This window comes from Macrobrachium rosenbergii, chromosome 55, assembly GCF_040412425.1.
Source record: "Macrobrachium rosenbergii isolate ZJJX-2024 chromosome 55, ASM4041242v1, whole genome shotgun sequence".
NCBI classification, from domain to species: domain Eukaryota; kingdom Metazoa; phylum Arthropoda; class Malacostraca; order Decapoda; family Palaemonidae; genus Macrobrachium; species Macrobrachium rosenbergii.
The window spans coordinates 64,924,161-64,940,861 of record NC_089795.1 but is presented as its reverse complement, the minus strand read 5'-3'; the positions used below and the strand labels follow the sequence as shown (position 1 = coordinate 64,940,861).

General features: G+C 35.4%; 1 pseudogene; it reads right to left on the bottom strand.

Moving 5' to 3' along the window:
* LOC136835826 (legumain-like) overlaps positions 1-14,764 on the bottom strand; it is a 37,411-nt pseudogene extending 22,647 nt beyond the window's left edge.
* Between the last annotated feature and the right edge of the window lie 1,937 nt (positions 14,765-16,701).

The window sequence follows — 16,701 nt, the reverse complement described above, 5'->3', positions numbered from 1 at the left end:
GTACCATAGGAAAAGACGTTAATAGTTTTTACATCGTCTCATTTGCGCTAATTTGGTAGGTGAATTAATCATATTCATGAATGTATTTCTTTTTTATATAGAGTACCATTTATATTAATAATTATACTATACAGCATCTGTATATACGTGTTATTCAGTGTTAACCTAAAACTACAGCACTGTAAGTTGAAAATTCATTCTCAAAGAAAAGAAAAATGATTGTGTGGACATGTAGAACGACTTTGTCCTGACACATCTGAAAATGAATCCTGTACTGGACACATATCAAATAATTAAGTTCCGTAAGGCTTGGGTATAGTTGATTTGTGGTTCTTATCAGTACAATCTCGAGCAGCAAAGATATTAGTTGGTAAACGGAAAGTGCATCGAGTGTTGCCCTTTTAGAACGTCCAGAAACTGCCCAAAATGAAAGTGGGCTTATGCCATCTTGAAACTGGACTCAAAATAACACTTTTTGATCTTAAAACTTAGCTACCTTTTAAGCAGATTTCAATATTTAAAGAGTGGCTTTGGCTGGAATAGTTGGTCATTATTACGTTTGAGTGTAATAGGACTTTGGTAGAGATGTCATTGAATGAAGTTCCTTCGTAAGTCACGTTAGTAGGATTAATTTTGTTTTTGAAATAAACAAGTTTGCCATTTCAAAATCGAGGAGTTCCAGTATTCTGCTGCTACATGCTACTGTTTAATTTATGCACACCATTTTCATATTGTAGTCTCTCTCTCTCTCTCTCTCTCTCTCTCTCTCTCTCTCTCTCTCTCTCTCTCTCTCTCTCTCTCTCTCTCTCAAGAAACTTTGTAAAGATTATTTTTTTCCGAGGTTAAGTCGTGTTTCTCAAATTTTAAAAATTTAAAGTATACGTCATGGTTTTGATTATGCTGATATTGACAGCCACACCTTATTTACTGTAGAAAGGAATGAATTAATTATCAGCATCTGGCTGAGCATGGGCTGTGTCAAATTATTTTCTGTGTATGGGGAATTCCCCAAATGTGGTTTTGTATGATAGTAGTCAGGTCTTGCATATATATAAAGAGGTTTTATTGACTGCACAGGGAAAGCGGAATAAAATTTTACATACGCGTAATGGGATTGCATAAGATGAGCCATCTTTAAAATATGGAAGTTTGGTACTATTTGTATAATAGTTTGTATAATGAAACAATTATAATACAGAAGCATAATTTTAATTAGTAGCTGCTCCGTAAAATAGAGTTCGGTTAGTCACACGGGTTACTTATCTATGGAGAACGGCAGGTTGAGGTAACTAACAATAATGGTGAGTTATCTGTGGACAAACAATGTCAGTGACGACAAACAGATTTGCTACAGCATTATCACTTGTGCAGGCTCCTTGCCATTCCTTGTTTTGCTGTTTCTTGAGATTAAACCGAAAAAAAGATTGATGAGTGGTATATAAATGGTTGGAAGAAGTGTTATATTGGTAAGTTGTTTCAATTTCCACTCTAAGTATTTATTAGAAACAGATAAGCCACAGCTTATTAATTCATTTAAGGGTTTTAGTTGGTACTGCTGGCGTAAAATTCATGAAATAGGTTCGTATTGTAAATGGTCAGCGCACTGATTAGAACATAATTGTAGTCGTGTTTGGGGAGAATGGAATTATATTGATATTTTAAGGCATAGGGATTGGATTTGTTACTGCAGAAAAGCTCTTAATCAGTTTTTAGTACAAGTTGGGTTAAAGTGTAAGTCTTTTTTAAGACCTAGGTGAGGATGCGAAGTTACACTGTAAATTATGAAAATTTGTTGTGTCATATATATATATATATATATATATATATATATATATATATATATATATATATATATATATATATATATATATATATATATATATATATATATACAATAATCGTCAACTGTACGATATCAAACTGCTGCGAGGTACACATTTTGAAACTAGATATGTCATAATAAGCTCACAATTTCCAACAAATTGGATATGACTCCTGGTTACAGGAAGCGCCAATAACCAAAACAAGCAATATCCGGGAGTTATGTTTGACGTCAATTCATTATCAGTTTGGTGCATTTCCATGACGTTTTGTCCCTTTTGGATGACTTTCATGGGATGGTCGTTTGCTCGTTTGGAAAATGCAAACTTTTTTTCTTTGAAAGACATTCTTAATGTTGACTTTAGTTTTTCGCCTGAATTAGGTATTCATTTAAAGGTAGTACATTTTCCTGTAAAAAAGTCAACTTATTATCGTTGAGGGTGTTTGTATTTCTGTTAATCTAATTAGACGCAGAAAGGTGTTTGCTATGATAGGGGCCGCCTGTGCAGCAGTGAAAAGTAGCATTATTACATTACAATCAGTCTTGTTACGAACATTAATCATGTCGCCATGATACTTTAATGTTTAAAACATTCATCTCAATGGAAATGTCTGTCTAGTTTTACTTTGTTGTTTGCCATAAGGGAATGGACGCATCATATATATAATATTTAAAAATATGGAATGGCTAATGCTCACAAACAATACAGTATTAATTTTGGATTGTGAAGAGAAAGACTATTGTTAATAAAATAGACCCCCGTGGGGGGTGGGGGGACATTAAGTGCCGTCACTGTACCTCACGCTGCAACCCCTTTCATTCCTTTTACAATTGTTTCATAGGTTTCTTGGCCTTTGGGTTAAATTTTATATTCCATTCCAGTTCAGTAAAATAAGCTGGATGTATTTTTGCGAGTGGAGAAAGCTGAGAGTACACGTGGTTAAAAGTAAAAATATAAGGATAAATGAATCCAAGACAATGAAAAATGGTGTCATGTCGTTATGGATGGTGAGAGAAAAGATTTTGGATGATAGTATGATGAGAGAAGCGTGAATCAGAGAGATGGATACTAGAATTGTTGCAGGATTTTGTAAAAGTTTTGAGAAAATTAAAGTGTGTATGGAAGCCAAAGATGGAGTGTATGAAGGGATTTTTAAACCAACTCTACTGTGGAAGTGCAATGTGGATGTTGAATCTGAACGAAAGAAGGTGGAAGCTTATTAGATGAATATTTATATGCGTTTGTGGTATAGAATTGAAAGTGGAGAAATGTAGATACATAGAAAGAACGGTAAAAAGGGTTTGGGTAAATGTAACAGTGATTGTTGTTGCCTTTTCTTTAATGGGAAGCCACTCCCTGTTAGAAGAAAAGGCGTAATGATTTTACAATTATTTCAGTAGTTCACCATCACAGATCAAGTGAACAGTCACCGCTTACTCCTTCTGGAAGACTAAAAGGCGACACTGCTTTCCTTCTTATCGTCCAGATGTGGTTAGGTGTGTAATAAAAAAAGTGAAAAGGTTTAGAACCATTATGTTCCTCATCCCTGCTCACAGCTAAAATGTTTGAAGGAATTTAAACTGCTTTTAATTACCTGATGGCGGTAGTTATACCAGCCGTTAGATCCAGCAACTAATACCGCCCAGAGTTCACCAGAATCGGAATCGTTTTCCAGGATGTAGTCCAGCGATCGCAGTCTAGCTCCCCACTTATGCATGTGACCTGTGGCCACACTCCATAGGAACCAGTTCATGGGTATCGCTGGAAAGAATGGTAGCTATGTTAGAGTAAATGGAATATTATATAATATATATATATATATATATATATGTATATATATATATATATATATCTATATATATATCTATATATTATATACATACATATATATACCTATATATTATATATTCCGTATATTTATGTATGTGTACCCTCGCACATACAACGAAGACAAAAGCTGTTTTTACATTATCTGTTGAAGAACATCGCCCATTTTCCCTATTACTGTGCCAAGTTAGCTCTCATATTGAAGGAGTTTGACCTCATATATATATAGGATTTTCGAATATATCTTGGAACTGATTGACATTAGGTGATTTGGCATTTACCAGTTTTTATTTAGGGGCTGCTGGGGTGAGGAGTTTGTCTTGTTAAGAAATGTAACTGTGTTGTGACAGTGAAAAGCAGAAATGGTCCATTCTTCTCCAAGTCTGCTATTGCTCGCCCAGCTTTTAAACCGTTTCGGCGTAAATCAGTCAACCAACCTTTATTGGTTAGAGTATAGCAGGAGTGTCATGTAATACAGTAATCTTATACGGTTAACAAATTTTCATGGAAATTTAGAGCACTGTCATTTGTGTATCTTTGATTGAAATTATCTATAAAATTCACATATGGGGATTTATGTGGCTACTTGATCACATCAGTAAATATTTTTTTCATGTGAAGATGGTGTTATACAATTACACCACTTCTGAAGAGTAAAGCGGACTTGGACGTTCACCTAAAATTGACAAGATTGTTATTTTTGTCTAACCATCATATATGTACAGTATATTGTAACATTAACACGTCACTGGAGTGTATAATAAATTTGTTTGGTAAAATGCCAGACAGGACATTTTTGTGAAAAAGTGTCGCCGAAGTGCATTCACGACTAACCTTTTCTGAAGTGTCCTTTAGAAGCAGCTGGCTCTGAAAATAAAACGTGCACCCTTTGGCAAAGTGACCCTGCCTTACTGCAACAATTCAGTGATACCACTTGGAATTATGAGTTCAATTTGTATACGTCATGATTAAATTTTTTTCCTTAACTGCTCCTTTTTTTATTTTGGTAAATATAGCTGTGTTATATTTTTATTTACATTGCTCTTTTTAGCTCACGTGTGCCTAGTAAGCTCAAGAGAGAGAGAAGAGGTAGGTAGGTAGGTTGCTTGATATTTGTTTCAGTTTGTATGCCTCGTCTTGTACTCGACTGCACTTGTTGTCGGGCGGATGTGGGATGTTACTGTGTTCATTCCTTGTATCAACGCAGTGGCACGTGACCTTACTGCCTTCGTAGCCATTTTTAATTATTTTGTTGAGCAGCTTGAGTATTTAGGTGAAGTTATTAAGCTTGTCGATGAAATATTTAGGGAATAGTAGATGGCGGCAATCGTAAGCTAAACATCTCCAAAAAGGGATAAACTGGCTCGATAACGACGTACTTCCAGTACATTATTCGATGTCACGAGGAATCCTTGTGGTTGGTGACTAATACAGTGATAAGACTTGTAAATGATTTGTTGTCATAGGATTGAAGGTTATTTTTCAGTTACTGAGGAATGTAAACTTGAAACATGCATACACATATATACTGTGTGTATGTGTATATATATATATATATATATATATATATATATATATATATATATATATATATATATATATATATATATATATATATATATTTTTTTTTTTTTTTTTTTTTTTTTTTTTTTTACGTGCTTTTATTCCCATTTTTGTATGGGGTAAGCACGATGCCTTCTTTTGAAGGACTTTTTGATTTGGCTTTGGAATTTGCAGCGAGAATTATTGCGCGGGTATGGCGAGTTTCGAGACGTGTGGAGATGTTTGTTATGTTTTTTAGAAGGTTGTTGTAGTGGCTTTGTTTTGTGTGTGGTATTTAGTCTGTAACATCCATTTGCTTTTTACAAACCTGTCCGTTGATTACATATATAATCCGGGATGTCTACACGGATAGCAAAGTATCCGCCTCTCTTGATCAGTTGGCTGCGGGTTTGAACCCGCGCCACAGACCTCTACGAAGTCCGAAGCTGCTGCTGTAACCGACTGAGCCATCGAGGCTCTATATATATATATATATATATATATATATATATATATATATATATATATATATATATATATATATATATATATATATATTATGAGACCAATATTCCAATATTCCTGAATGTTTATAGAAGGGAGATATTCATTTACATCATAAAAGAAATCAAAGCATTTGAGCGCAGCAAAGAGAGAAATGAGTGGTGTCTGAAGACATTGAACTTGACAGAGAGCGGAACCCTTAGTCTCAATGATTCACCAAGCCAGAATTGATACGTGAAGAAACTACATTATAATTGTAAGGTCTATGAAGACAGTAGGGTGCAAAAAAAGTCTTGCTGATACGTTGTTAACTGTTTCTTTTTTATAATGCCATGTTTCCTTGGCAGTACACGTCATTAGCCTTTTAAATTACATTCTTTTGTACACTTGATTATTGTGATTGCAAATTTGAAACCTGTTAAATGGAAAATAAAGCACTGAGGCGTCTAACTTCTACTTGGAGAACCTTCAAACCATGAAATAACTGGCTGTGAAGGGTAAGATTAACGTCATTAGAAATTCTTTTTATTTGATCATTGCTGTAATTATGATGATGTTAAAGTTACAGCGTGCTATTCTGGTGTACATGTGTGTTCATGTATTCATCTCCATTCCATCCTTACCATTCTAAGGAACATTTGTAATATTTTTTTGCAAAAACCTAATTATATATTTATTTATATGTATGTATAAATATATATATATATATATATATATATATATATATATATATATATATGCAGGGTGTTTCGAAATTAGAACCCCTCCCCTCTACAGCATAAACTAAAATTGATATGGACAAAAACAAAAGTAATTCAGAACAGTTATTTATTTAAGTTTCTCTCTGAATATTTAATACTTGTGTGGCCTCCATCTGCCTGTACCACAGCCTGCATTCTTGAGGGGTATGATTTTAGCAAATTGCAAAAAAGCTGAGACTCAAACTCCATTTCCCTGAGCACTTCGGTCACCTCTCTTCGCAGGTTGTCAAGGCTTGGTATACCATCATAGTTCACTGTGTGTGCTTCAGCACGATCCTTTAAGATACTACCAATGTTTTCACACACATTAAGGTCAGGGGAGCTACCTGGAAATTCACTTGACGAGAAGAAATCGATACCACTGTTCCGAAGCAGCTCCTGTGTCTGAAGAGCCTTGAAACATGGTGCCATATCATGCAAAAATGTGACTTCTTCAACAGATAACACATTTTCAGGATCTTTGAGGAAAGGAAATACTCCACCAGTAAGTTCAGTTTCTCTGAAGTTTCGCCATACCATGACTGTCCTTTTTCTTTGATGATCCACATTAACCGTTTGGCTGTGAAACAGAGAAAAATTCCCAAACATTCAGGAAATTTCACAACTTGGCGATAGCGCAAGTCATCGCTGATATCATCCAACTTTGCAGCCCAAATGATGTCATTTTTATGATTTGACTTCCTGACTGTGTAAATGAATAATTCATCTGATGCGGCAACATGGAGAAAGTCAGCTTTATCCCAATCTGTAAGAAATGAACCACAAAACCATGCACAGTCTTCCCTCTGTTGCTGAGTGATGTTGGGCTTGCTGATAGCATGAAATGGCTTGATACCAGATTTTTTCAACTCACGATATACAGCATTATAACTTCTCTTCTTTCCCCTTTTTGTTTCTAGTTCAAGTGCCAATTTATTATAAAGACTTTGTTGGTCTACCCACTGCCTCAGCTATGATGTCTTTTGACTCCTGAGAAAGGACTTCAGGCCTTTCAAGATTCTCACTCTTTTCGCTATAACAGTCATACAGATTTTTGTTCCAGTTTCTTTTAACAAAGGATTCATCTCTTTTAATGTATTTAGCTATCCAGGAACGTGAAATGAAGGATGCGCCAGCACCCCTGGCCTCTCTGAAGGCTATAGCCCAGATTCGGTCAATCCATCTGATTTCCTCCGAGTCATTCAATCTGAAAATATAACAAATGTAAAATGAAAAATAGCTTAATAGAAACTTAAAATAATGTACTTGGAGATAGACTATAGCAGAAAACTTCATAACTTTCCATTTGTTCTGTGGAGGGGGCTTTAATTTTGAAACACCTGGTATATATATATATATATATATATATATATATATATATATATATATATATATATATATATATATATATATATATATAGGATTAAAGCATCTCTTTACCTCACGCTTTTTCATTGTTTGTTCAACTATCGGTCTCTACATCAAGAAATACTTTTTGTTTGAAGAAACCATAGTTGATCGGAAAGTGCCAGGAAGAATTTCCCTTGGGAGTTACAGTACAATATTATATCGATGAATCTTCAGTACCAGTTCTGTTTGTATGACGCATAGCTGTATGATTGGTAGCAAGTCCCAGCCATTAGGTGATAAATGATAAGTCATCATGTCTGTAAGATAATTAGTTACTGAACACATAGTGATGAAAATGAATTTCCTTTCATTGCTTTAGCATTACTATGAAAATTATCATCTTCCCAGTGATAAAAGACAGCAAATTTTCACCACGTTTTCTCATGCATTAATGCGACCTAAAGGAAATAATTGCTTTTGTTTTTGAAACATTGAAACATTTTAATGTACTTAGTAGCCCTGTTTAACCTGTAGCATTTTCAGTTTCTCTGATTGAGAGCTTGCATGCCATGGAGATTTATGTAATTTTAGGTAGAGTAGGTAGCAACTTTGCCATGGTTTTATTTAAATTAATGAAATCGGAATATCTCAGTTGGATAATTCATTTAGAGAAGATTACTTTTTTGTGAATCAATAAACGGCTAATACTCCTCAATTTTTTAAACTTAAGTGTTATATTTTGTTTCTGTTCCCTATTAACACAATTTCATGTTAGTGTTTCCGGATCCAACGACTTTATGATTCACTTGATTTTTGTGAACTAGCAACGAAACAAATATGGGGAAATGGAATCTCCAAGTCCTTGTTACCGAGGAAGAGTATCACCCAATTTAGGAGTCCCATCTTAGTAATGTAAATGTTGGCTTTTAGTGTCTTGCGCAACTCTTGTATTTATTTATATTTTTTTTTTAGTAGGAAGAAGGGGGAAACAAGAATTGTGTTATCCAGTGTTGAACTGCATTATATATAGGAACACATATACTGTTAAAAGTTTTTGAGATCTAGATTTTAGTGGACTTTTGATATTATTTTGAATAAATATACTTTGGTATCGTCGATATTATTTAGCTCTGATTAGCCATGGATGTTATTGGAGTGCCCTGTTTGGATGAGTCAGTGGGATAGCACCTTCCATTACTTGGGTGAGTTGAACTTGAAGTATGCAATGTTTCATCAGATTGGAATGATAATACATAAAGCATATTTTTTTTAACGTTTTCCTTGGACGCCTTTTCTCTTGATAAATTGTGGTCGTGCGTCCATATTTATTTGCCCATCATCCAGAAACAGCAAGCGAAGCAGCGCCTTGCGACTTCGACCTGGTGATAAAAAGTAGTTCTTGAGTGGTTCTGTGACTTACTATAAAAATTCTCGGAATCTTTAAAGATGGCAAAGAAAACAGTTTTGAAAACGAATTAAGTATGGGTTTTTCATAAAAGACCGATTAATTAAATGCTTATGTTTTGAGAAAAGATACATTGATGTTACTCGGGAAATTTATTTCATATTGCATTCGCTAATCGGTTTTATCTTGTGGGTGAATGAGTATTTTAGAGTAGCGTTGATTATTGATGTTGTAATTTGAATAAACGATGTAAAACTAACATATTCCAGATAATGTGACAAATGATAAGTAAAAGATTATCTTGCTTTATTGGTGAATATGAAACTAATATGAGTAACAAAGGAAGAGAACATATTTTACAAATATGTAATTAAGAAGAACAATAGCCGACTTGTATATTTTGCAATGCTCGCGCTCATGCTCCCCAAACAGCAAGTGTTTCAGCGCAGTTCAGTGTAATGCCGCGAATTTAATAGTTTCCATCATTTATAAGACGTATTTGACATTTATCTTCATTTGAGTTGGGGTTGCTGTTACTTTCAGGAGAAAGCTGTCAGCATAGAGAGGAAAATAGCACTTACATTAGACGGGGAATAATACGTTGGTAAGGCACGAGGCGTACACTTTCTTTATTTTAAATTTATTTCATTTCAAACAAAGCTTAGAGTTAAGAAGGATCTAAGGAATCACTTTTCAGAGGAAGATCAGTATTTTTCACAGGAGCTTGTCCAAATTTCGTCCGATCACCTACCCAGAAGTAGGCACAGTCAGTCTTTTGGAATTTAGGCAATTGGGACGAGAATAAAATGCAAGTGTAGGGAATTAGAAAGTGATTCATACCTACTAATGGATAGAATTTTATTTTTTTAAGAGGCGTTTTTTACAGCAATGTATCAAAAACAGTTTATTATATAAGTATGAACATTACATTTCTTACGTTTGGGAAGACCAAATATTTACAAAATAAATATTCATATAAATAATAAATTATGTACAGAAATAAATAGTATGACAAAAGGATCAGGAGGCGTCAGGAGAAATCATTGGCCGTTAAGTCTGAAATGTGCTATTATGACTGCTGGCCCGAGCATGAAATATTAAAACGACTGGTTAGATATTGAATTGTTATTGACTGTGATGGATATGGAAAGGGCGGTTTGTGTTTTAGTCGAACAGTTGAAAATTCCTTCACAAAATTCAACATAAAACATATTCGTTTTGCTGTTCAACTATGGTAAATTGTAAGAAAATTTATGAAAAATCACGCAGTTATTTCACCTAAGTATGTGGAATTACGCAGTTATTTGATGAGAAATATGTAACATTTTTTTATATTGGAACGTTTAAGCTCTTGTAAGAATAGACTTTGCTTATGATTCATTGATTCTAGGCAAAAGAAGAAAGGTAATATTGTAGATGGATTTTGGCCTCGTTCTCCCGCCCTTTAAAATATGTAGCGAAGATTTTACGTATGTTTTACTTGACGTAATGCATTCTTGTAAATAAGTTAAATTGTAGTTTGTATGGGAGATTCAGAATGCAACGGATGAGAGTCAAGTTGTGAAATGAAGGGAGGGGGCGGGGGCGGTTGTTGGGTGATTGAGTTTTAAGAATCAAATCCCTTTCCAATATCATAGTAGTTAATAGGGTGTGTTTAAGGTGGACGTTTACTGATGAAATTCCTAACTTGTTGTTTTAAGTTTACGTAGGCCACTAAGCTGTCTGGTAGTCAGTTGTGGTTAAAGTGTATTGCTTTTATTGATTGATTTTTAAATTATAAGCAGATTTATATTTTGGTGTTCATTGAACAAATATCTCAAGTTCTTACCTAAATTTTCTTGATATATTGAGGCGGCTCTAGTAAAAATTAATCATTTTTGTCGCCAACGTGATGATGCTATGATGTATTATCTGGAGTGAAAATTTGAAGTATTTGTTTGTCAGTCAGTGGTGAATGTGAAGAATGAAAGTAAATAGTATTGTACTTCAAACAGAGTTTGATTTGCTTTGGTCTTTTTGGGTCTTTTTCAAGAAAGACCAAGGAAATTTTGGATTTCTTGTCCACAAAAGCTCGATTTCTTGTAAAGTCTTGCCTTTGGTTTCGGGCAACACGCAAATTACCAGTAACCCAAAAAGCAAACATCCAATTGATGACACTCCGTACTGAATGTAAGTTTCTATTTCGTTTTGAAAGTAGGTGAATGTATAAGATAAAACAAAAGCAGTCAAAGCACATACTGAAACATTAATGGCACATCCGAGTGATCTTACTTCATTTGGCAAAATTTCAGTAGATATTAACCAGGAAGATGGTCCTATTCCTGGAGCATACCCAATCATGTAGATGAGTAATGCTGCCGATGGTAGCAGAGGTCCATCGGCAATGCTGTGTCCTTGATCCCTAAAGAAGAAATATGTACAAAGAGTAACATTGGCTGCTCCAGCAAGTGTGATTCCGTAGATCAGGAGTTTTTTCCGCGGAAATCGACTCAATAAAATTGAACCTGTGACTCCGCAAACAACTCGCGTAAAACTAACAATAACTGAACCCCACTTGGTTAGAATTGAAATGCCTGTTGTCTTGAAAATGTCTACCATGAATACCATTATGTAGGTGTTTCCGGTAAGTTCTTTTAAAAAGATTACAGCTGCTCCCATGATAAGTGGAATGATGTTTTTCTTCTTCTTCAGTGCTCGAAGTGAATGAGACATAGATGAATTTTGTGCACTTCCTTGTAAACACCCTTCAATTTGCTTTAATTCATTAGATGCATCTTCGCGGGAAGACCTCATAGCTGTAAGGGAATGCAGAGCTTTATCCATTTGACCGTTTCGAGCCAGCCAAAGTGGTGATTCATGAGATGCTAGAAGCCCCATAAAAGCAGGGAGTAGAGTCACTGCCGGAAGTAATAGCATCAGCGTTGACCAGTGAAAGAAAACTCCAAGGAAATAGCAGAGGAGGAAGCCGAGCGAGGCCCATGCATCTGTGAGGCTTGTGAGAAACCCACGAAGTCTCGAATCGCCTATCTCACAAGGGTACTGGCATGTGGCAGGATTTGGAAGAGATGCAATTATACTCTGTAATGAATATTTGGGATTTACATTTTTTGTGACAGTATGAATATTTATGCAATGTATATTTATACCAATCTCATTAATTATGTCATGGAACACTACAAAAAATTTCTGTAAAACCGTAATGTACAGTATTAATTAGGAGGTATGCCTTACGGCTCTATTTCGGATTAACCAGGATATATGAAATTTACTCTTTCTCTCCTCTTCAGGCGGACTTCCCTGCCCGGGGTTATATTGCTGTTAGTGTACCTAACGCGGTGCACTGTAGGCTTTACTAAAAGGGTGTCTGCTGTTACCTGCACCCACATTTTAGTCTGTTACTTTACACCCATTCCCGCTTCCTTTTCCCCCGTCTTGAAATACAAACTCTTTAACTGCTGCTTCTCCCGTAGGGGTTAGTGCCATCAGCGTACCTCACATGGTGCAATGCAGGCATTACTAAAGGTTGTTTAGAGCGTCCCATCGGAACCCAGCTGCACCCACTTTTTAGCCCTTTATTTTACCTCAGTTCCGCGTCCTTTCTTCGATCCTGCTGTCTTATCACTCCAACTCCCTCTTTTCACTTGTCTTAAGGGCTGAATAGCGGAAAATACCCCAGTGTTTGGCTTTATAGCCAGATTGTCGTAAACAAATCTAGGATTCAACGACGTGATTGTATAAGGGAAAATAAAGTAGATGGGAACGTTGCAAGTTACAGTCAGAGGAAATAGTCTTACCTGAAGAACTCTAGCTGTTATTAGTAAACCTTTTGCAGATACCAGTTCTTGAACTGACTTCCACGAGGTAGTGTGCATGAGGATGTACGTCGTGAAGAGCAGGGGTATCATCATCATTTGAATGCGACGGGGTCCAAAGCGTTCTGCCAGAATTCCTCCCAGAAATGTTCCAGGTATTCCCATCAGAATAGGGATGTTTGCTAGTCGTAACGAGAAATAAATTATATAACTAATGTTATTAAACGTAATATCAGATTCTCCGATGTCTTTTTCCTCGACGTGGTTGATTTAAAGTCTCAAGCTGTCCTTTGTCACTCTTCTCTCCTCAAGCTTGAATGAACATTTGGTGTGAACTGTTATGAATCTAACCATGTTTTTCATTTTCTAAGAGCTGTCTACAGATTGATGCTTAACCCTCATCAGATGGTTTTGCTGATTGTATAAATAATGCCAAGAATTGAAAGAAAAAACGAACGCTGTGCATTTCTCTTTGTTGTCTTGTAGTCTGTATGATAGTTCTAAGTCATATCTTGTAATTGGAATGTAAAATTGAGAATACTATTCGCAAAAGCATTTAATTCACGGTTGAATTGTCCCAGGGAACTTAAAATTTGTAAACTAACTAAAAGTTTCCCATGATACATGGCATGTGGAGATAACCATGCGTCACATAAATCTTCCCAGACATATATATATATATATATATATATATATATATATATATATATATATATATATATATATATACATATATATATATATATATATATATATATATATATATAATATATATATATATATATATATATATATATATATATATATATATATATATATATATATATATATATATATATATATATATATATATATATAGAAAGAGGGAGAGAGAGATTTGAGTGTCTCCAAAAATATTCCGTCAGAAATAGTTTTGATAGAGTTTTGCGTATACTAAAAAATCACATTATGAGCGTTCATCTTTTGGTCTATCGTGAAGACCAGTTGCGTGTAAAATAAACGCCACATTTCAGCCAAGAAAGAGTACTGTATTATAGAAAGTTTCCCTACGTGTTGAAGGATATTTTTTTTAATATAACCAAGTATTTTTATTTGTTTATTTTAATGTAAACATTACGAAGTATTAATAAATGATATGTATTGCTGAGGGTAATCACATGGTAAATATTAATACTTACCGAACCATGAACATTCTTCCGGCGTTAGGTAAAGCTGATCTCCAGGTTTTTCAAAAGAAGCCAGGGCCTTATGGGATAATCCCCAGACTGTCATAAGACCACATAGTACCATGCCAGATGATGCTGCTGCGAAGATCTGTTTGGAAGAATTGAGAAATATTGAGAACAGAATTGCAAAGTGCTCTCTGTATAGCTTTAGATTTCTTGTCGATTAAGATGACAGTTTCAGTTGAATTCGTCCGTGAGTGTGTTTTAAAATTATTTCTTTAATCCATTATAAAACATAGATACTTGATTTTATAAGATAAATCACATACAGTTGTATCATGGCATGATTTTTATTCATCATCGCCTCCATCACCATTCGATGTAAAGAGCCTCTGAGAAATTCCCCCATTCGTGTCTTTCCTGTGTTTTATTTACCACAAACTGCCTCTTGGCTCCAGCCTTCCTTCTCATAATTCTCATCCACGTAGATCTGGGTCTTCCAACTCAGTTGGTGCCCAGTTGAGATGATCTCAGCTGACACAGTCACGTAATCTTCTCCCCGGTTGTGCGAAGGACATGTTCTAGCCAGCTCCATCTCGCTTTCATATTAACCTCGTCAACATATTGAACTTATGTAATTTATGTTACGGCATCACTTCTAATTCTATCGTGCCTTCTGACTCCTATTCACTTTTGCTCATTACTCTGAAATTTGACAAAATATTTTGGATAATTTGATCGTCATTCCATGACTCACGTCCATTTAGCAATACAGTCATATCGGACGTTTGTATGATCAAATTTTTGTACGGAGTTTCAATCTGTTGGCTTTCCAGATTTTATTAAGCTTGTCCATTGTTTAATATGCCCTTTTTAGGTTTTCACTTAAAATCCCAATGATATCCTTTATTTGATGTTTGAAAGATTCAACATCATTAATCCTGTCTTCATCTAATGTTATTTCATCCTTTTGTGCATACTCTGCTATATAACTTTTGTTTTCGTACATGATCAATTCTAAAAAGCAAGTATGAATTTATTACTCCGAATTAATTTTTCATCTGTTTTGCATTGCATATGAGCTTCTGTGAATTTAGTTTTTTTTTTTTTTTTCTGTGAAATTTAGATTGAAGGTTTCCATCCAAGAGTTACCTGTTTATGTTACTGTTGTAATTGCCCCAAGGCCATTGGTATAATGCAAACTCTTGTAATGTCTTTCGTTCCTAATCTTGAGCACACAGGAAGGAAGGGCTTTGTTTATACTTTATACATTCATTCTTTTAGAGATCAGGTTACACCTCGTGTTTAGTCAAAGCGCAGTTGCCGTACAGATAGACCTCGTGAATCCGTTTAGATTTACTTGGCCTTTAAGCATCCTTTCTTTGTTCGCTGAATCACTTCGAATCTCCAAGCTTTTGTCATTCTCCCTCTCTTGCTAATTGGAATGTTTTGTTTTTCTTCTGATTATGCAACAGAGGACGTTAGAGTAAGAGTGCGTCAACACTGCAGTAAAACATGCCATGAACACACGTGGGCAGCTTAAAGTACACACGTCACCAACAGGTTAAGTACAAGTTAACGACTATCTGGTATACCTAGAAGATGCTTCGTATGATTGTCTAGCATTAACCAAAGATTCGTTCTCCTCTTACGGTCTCCGTAGGGGTTAGTGCCGTCAGTGCACCTCTTGCGGTGCACTGTACGCATGACATGTTTCTTTGCAGCGTACCTTCGGCCCCTAGCTGCAACCCCTTTCATTCCTCTTACTCTTCCATCTTTTTTTCCACCCTTTCCTAACAATTGTTTCATAGTGCAACTGCGAGGTTTTCCTCCTGTTGCACCTTTAAAACCTTTTTACTGTTAATTTCCGTTTCAGCGCTATGACATTATAGGTTCCAGCGCTTGGCCCTTGGGCCTAAATTCTATATTCTGTTCTCTTAAGGCCGTTGACTTTTTTTCAACTTGTTTATTATATGCGATAGGGTGAATTAGGGACATAACCTACGAAGAAATGCTAATACAGATCAGAATGGTAGAACAGGTGCTTGAGGTTAATCTTTAAAAATGAAGTAGACTGGGAATAATCAGGATGCAACAAACACGTTTAAGTGTTATACACATGTGCGAGACTTACGCAGGTGCATTAACATTGTTCCACGTTACAATAGGTCTTTTAGTTCCAAGGGAACAAGCACAGCGAATTCACACGTTGCTCCTTTTCCTTTAGTTTTCAAACAATAAACGTTTATGATTGAATTGTGTTATTGTATCAGGATCAGTAGTTGGCAGTTGCTGATTATATTAACATAGATTTAAGTTCAAGCTGTATCATTTCACCAGGATTTGGAAGAGAAAGAAATTCTTCCTGTGCTGGCCGGTTTAATTTTTTGCAAGGCACTCCTGGAGGAGCAGTAACACCCGAGTGTGTTGTACTCGGAGCACGAAATTTATTTTGTCTGTCAACCTTATTGCCTCGAGAAGTTATTTTAAATTCATACTTTTTCTTTATTTTTGATGATTGTTGGACGAATG